Source organism: Gossypium arboreum, chromosome 7 (genome assembly GCF_025698485.1).
Source record: "Gossypium arboreum isolate Shixiya-1 chromosome 7, ASM2569848v2, whole genome shotgun sequence".
Taxonomy (NCBI): Eukaryota; Viridiplantae; Streptophyta; class Magnoliopsida; order Malvales; family Malvaceae; genus Gossypium; species Gossypium arboreum.
The window spans coordinates 51,684,951-51,690,802 of NC_069076.1; the positions used below are offsets into that span (position 1 = coordinate 51,684,951).

At 31.0% G+C, this 5,852-nt stretch overlaps 1 long non-coding RNA gene across 5 annotated transcripts; it reads right to left on the bottom strand.

Annotated features, from left to right (window-relative positions):
- Window positions 1-1,407: 1,407 nt before the first annotated feature.
- Window positions 1,408-5,396, bottom strand: LOC108453524 (uncharacterized). 5 transcript variants are annotated; one of them, XR_008285797.1, is made up of 7 exons: window positions 4,792-5,396; window positions 4,572-4,702; window positions 2,415-3,727; window positions 2,254-2,340; window positions 2,056-2,105; window positions 1,879-1,958; window positions 1,408-1,789 (listed from the first exon to the last, which is right to left on the bottom strand). It is a non-coding gene; the product is annotated as an uncharacterized LOC108453524 (long non-coding RNA). The 5 variants fall into 5 exon arrangements; XR_008285794.1 differs by having other exon boundaries at window positions 1,408-1,754; window positions 2,056-2,150; XR_008285793.1 differs by having other exon boundaries at window positions 2,056-2,175.
- Window positions 5,397-5,852: the final 456 nt, after the last annotated feature.

Sequence of the window (5,852 nt, forward strand, 5' to 3'; positions counted from 1 at the left end):
ATTAGATGCAAAATTGTTAGAAATCATTTTAGAGGAACATGGTTAAGTAACATAGAGAGACTTTTTAAACTAGATTAAGTCGTGATATCTAATACAATAAATTTGATCAAATAAAGTATATGTGTGCAAGTAGATTCAGTGCCATGGGGAGATTAATTCAAATTTAAATTGCCTTTAAAGAGGTCTTTGAACTTTCCGAACAATCCGAACCAAAGATTGACAGCTTCAATTTTTCAATTAAACAATTTTCTCTAATGTCAAATTCATAGAATGGACTCCAATATGAAACTCGGACACAAACAAGCGAAAATAATCTTAATTAAAGTTTTGCATAATTCCCCCTTTAAAATGCGCATCATCTTGTAAAAAAACACTTAATCTTGAATAATAATTACTAAATTATTATAATTATCTTCTTTCACCAATCTAGAAAAAGATCTAAAAAGTAAAATTTATTTGACTATTGGATATTTTACTTCAATAAATCTCCCTAAGTAATCCCAAGGTGTATATTCTCTCAAGTCTATTTTTAGTTGAAAGACCTAAAAAAATCAAATTGGAGTTTTAGTTCTTTTGGGACATAAGGGGAGACTAGCAACTTCCTTGGGAGTTTCATGATGCCTCCGTTAGGCAGACTTTGGGCCATGATAGCTGGCGACACTGCAGCAAAATTGACTTTTAACGGCGTTTTTTAAGGTCTTTAGCGGCGCTTTTAAGCGTCGCTAAAACTATTAGCGGCGCTTTTACAAGAGCCACAAAAAATGCCGCTATAGACGGCGACACTAAAGTTTGCGGCGTTTATTTGAAAAAACGCCGCTAAAGATCATGACCTTTAGCAGCGCTTTTTCCACAAACGCCGCTAAAGACTATGACCTTTAGCGGCGCTTTTTTACAAACGCCGCTAAAGGCCGTCACCTTTAGCGGCGCTTTTCTCAAAAACGCCGCTAAAAGCCATGAAATTGAAAAAAATAAAATATTACAAAATATTATAAAAGTCATGAAAAATATAAAAATTTAAAATTCATTATCAAATTAAAGTTTCTATTAAAATTTTAACTTTAAAACTAAATACAAAATTAATGAATTTAAATTTAGAATTTAAAATAATAAATTAATAACACAATTAAAATCTAAAAGTTAGAACTCAAGTTATCTTAAATATTAAAATAAAAATAAAAATTTAGAATCAAAACTAAAATAAATAATAAAAATTAGATTAAATATAAAATTTCAATAAAATAAGATATTATAATGAAGTTCCTTAAATGAAATAAGGACTTAATTCCCATGTGAAATATCAACATTGATTATTTAAATTGATTAACTAAGTCAAAATTACAATTTGTGTTTTTCTTCTTTCAACTCAAATAAAAATAAAATGTTGAAACAAAACAATTAAATAAAAAATTAGAATAATTAGTTGACACGAGATTATTATTAAGTATATGCAAGTAGACGATTACAAAATAGGGTGTAGCTTTTGATCAACTAATTAGTTGATCCTACTGCAGGTTCTATCTATAATCTGCTTAACTAACATACAAACATAAGACACTCTAATACTTTTTTGCACATAAAATATCTAAAAGTCACACCTGAAATTCGGATTCATAGCACATACGGTGTCAACTGCATGTTATCATCCTTATTCGCTGCTGCAATGCCTCCCACAAGCATTCGTAGAGATAGGAGCTAGTCATTATGTGCCTCCTGCAAATTGTTCTTGGACCGCAATCTAGTGTAGTTGGTTTTTCCTATTCCATTTGCCACCAGTCAAAACATAAAAGAGCTATTGCCACACAAAAGTAATCATCAAAATGATATCCAGAAAAACAATATACAGTTAAATTATGAGAATGCAAAAATACAAAACGATACCGCTGTGAGTATATCCATGTAAGCTTTCTGTGTTTTGTTTTTGTTTCATAGAACCCTTTGAAAACTTCTACACACTTGACCTGAAACAATGATGTTAAATATAAATAACACTTCTAAACACACAGTGGAGAAATAAAGTTAGTCCCGTCATCAAGGAATATCATCTTCAATCATTACCATCTCGGCAGGGAGATTGAGGTCAAATGATTTATAACTTGGCCAGAATCCTGTTGTGAGAACAGTCACTATCAAATCAATCCCAGGATGTGCAGCTGAGTTTAGATATTAGAACAGTCACTGTCAAATCACCAGGATGTTTTAGATGAAATCATTGAACACGATCCTTATTAAAAATTTAGATATTAGAACACAAACCTTGTGGAAGAGAGTATGGTTTTGAAAACAGTCGGTCACATATGCCATATACTTGTCGTGCAGCTTGATTATTTTCCTTATAAGGACCTGATGAGTAGAAGATAATCAACATCCATAGTGATTTCAAGAAAATCCATAGCTGTAAAAGTTGGGATGTTTACCTGTTCCTGCACACCCGGAGCATTTGAAGCCAGTGTAAATGAGTGAATATCAGCACTTAGAACCAGAAGGTTAATATTAGAAACAATTAAATTATGCAGATTATCATCTATTCCATCAAGGGTTGGGAAAATCATAGTCTAAAGTAGTTGGTGCATCAAAGGCATATCAAACTTAACAGTTAGGAGAACTGCACAAGCACAACAATAATGATGATAAATAAACACCTTGCCAGCTTGAAATGCTTAAATACTACTTTGCACCCATTTTGTTAGTTTAAGAAAAATATTTCACCCCCTCAATAAATTGCTATCCAAGAAGAACCTTCATGACTTAGTTTAGCAAAGAAAAAAAAAACCAATAAACGTATCCACCATAGTTACTCACAGCATCTTCTGCCTGTTAAACCAAGGCTGTACCTTCAGTAGTAACAAAGGCGGGTAGATAATTATATTTCTAAAACTTTAACTAAACTGATGTATATTATGCCTTTAGAGCCTATAAATTAACAACAGGTTAGTAATAATTCCAAAAGTGGATATGGTTGAACCTTTCTATATTAATTTTGTCTTACATCATGCAAATCAAAGCTTATAGGTTACTCCATTTTAAAATCTGCAAGAATTAAAACTAATTTAAAATGATATACGGTGCTGCTATTTGAGGAGACAAATTCTGACTATTAATCAGGACAAAATGTTTTTCAAATTAAAATATATATATATTACAACTATAAATTGCAGTACAAATAATACATAATTAACCATCCAAATTTAATTTGGAATCAATTTAGATTAGAAATTAAAAAAAAGTAACCATACTCGAAAAATGGCTCAAAACTCATTCGAATTTTGAAACTTGCATTCATTAAAAAATAGCAAATGATGTAATTTGCCAACTTTTGAAGATAAATATCATAAAAATTCAAAGTGTGAATGTAAGAAGATTCTTTGACAGCAACCCTAATGGTTTAGATAACACCAAGACATGAATAGTTATTGTAATAAAAAACTTAAAAACAATAATCCACTTGATGATGTAAATTAATTAATTATTATGAATCTTCTTTTTAAGTATATAACCATTGAACTGTGGTGCTAACATGCTGACAACATTTATTTATTTATTCCAAACACTTCTTTGTTTCTTCCAAACACATTGGAATGCATAGAAAGTGAAATCATGAGCATGGTTTTAAAATAGATAAGACTATTTTTAGAGAACACTCCATGGAGGAAAAAAAAAAAGAGTGCATAGCAATGAAATACTTACACCTTATCAAAGAGATAAGCCTTCCATGCCCGCAGTGGAAAGACTGAAACACAGGTTAAGGATGGGGTTAGTATGACTTTATGATGCTGAACAACACAAGATGTAATTCAGACAACAATGAGAAGCATGGCCATGATGAAGAGAAAGATCAGACAGAAAATGCACTTGGTAACACAAGTGGCTTTGCTCCTGGACTATGCAAGAAGCCCTCTATGAACATTGGAACCAGTCACTGCATCTACAATAACATTGATGATAATAGTCCCGAAAAAAATAGGGTTAGGTGGTTTTTCAATATATGATACTGATGTAAAACTAAACATGATAGGCTGACATACAACCTACTTATTTTACTCTTCCTTATGTCTCAACTCTTAAATTCCAACTTCACAAATATCAAACAATATCTTAGGCTTAGACAAAAATAACCTTCAATTGAACCAGCCATTGTCTATTAAAGAACTGATACATAATCAAAAGAAACAGGAACCTATGACTTAATATTTTCTAGCACCAATTAAAAGCCTCCGTAGAAAAACAAAAAAGAGGCAGCTAAGGTCAGTCACTCTCCGTAGACAATGACTCGTTCATCCATCAAAGTTGTAAGCATATATTAATCCCTTAATTGCAAAATAAAATAAGGAAATCACATAGAAGGTTGTGCGCAAAAATTACTGGGGATTCGTATTATCAAAGAGAGACAGTATAACCAGAACTGAAGAGTAATCAATCTGTTTCAGTTAATCATTATTCCTTAATATTATTTACTACGTTCCATAGCCCAATAAAAACTTGGGGAACCCCAGAATGAAGTAAATAGCATAATAACAATGCATAAAGCAATTCGTGGAAGAAGAAAAGAGAGATCAAAGGATTTTGCTGGAAACCTTAGAAATAATGTCGTCAAGGAGAGCCAGATGGGTAAAGCAGTGCTTGCAGCTGTAAGCGCGTCCTTCAAGAGTGATCATGAATATCCTTCCCATTTTGTTTTTAGTTTCCAACTATCAATATATTAAACCTTCTAGAAAAAGAGAAAAGAAATAAAATTCAAATAACTGACTAAACAAAATAAAAGCATAGGAAAATGGTATGGATCGAGAAAGATACCAAATATGAAGGGAAAGTAATGGCGGACGTGTCTTCTATAAAATTTAACAGCAAGCGGTTACAGAGAGATCATTTGAGATATGAAAATGGTGATGAAATCGGAACCGAGCCAATCCTTAAATAATAATCTATACAATACCCACCGCAAAATATGAATTTGACGACTTGAGCACAATTATTATACTCTTATAAAAACAAAATCTTCGTATAATCCCATCGCTGATCTAGTTCAATAGTCTTGCGCTCCATTGTTGTAAAAGCGGAGCTAAGATTTCTTCAGATTAAAATCTGTAAAAGCACATAAACAAAACAATAAAAATCAAACAATCAACAAAACCCTAGCATGAGCATTGGCTCTTTCTTCTCAGCCGAATCTCGACCAGATTTCCTAGAACTCCCCTTTCTACTACTACCTTTGAAGAAATGAAAAGGAAAAAGAAGTGTGACTGGTGTAGGTGTATTGACTTGTGTTGCTGGAAATGGGAAATTTGGGGGCAAATTAGGGCGCGACGAAGATGAGAAGGAGAGGGAGTAATGAGCGGGTAACAAAAAAGGGAGAAATGGGAAATTTAGGTAACAAATTTTGTGGCATTTTACCTAAAAAACGCCACTATTATTTCATTTTAATTTTTTATATTTTTAACATATTTTTTTCTAATTTTCTATTTTTTCTTTCAAATTTTTGTGCTGTGATTATCATTTTTTAAAAAATTTAATTTTGAATATTAAACTTTTTAACTGAAATATGGACTAAAATATTAAATATTAAATATTTAAGTTTTTATTTTTATTTTTATTTTTTATTTTTAAATTTTTATTTTTAAATTTTAAATTTTTTTGAAAATTTTTATAATTTTAAATTAACATATAAAATACAAAAAGAAACTTTAAGAGAAATAAAATGGAATCGATGAATTAAAAAATACAAAATTTTGATTTAATCCTTTAAAATTATAAAGATATAGGCTATTAAATGGTGAAATAGCATTTGTACTATTATAGAAGTATAAAATTTAATTCCGCCACCAAAAAAAAAAAATCTAACTTCGCACCTGCTTTGA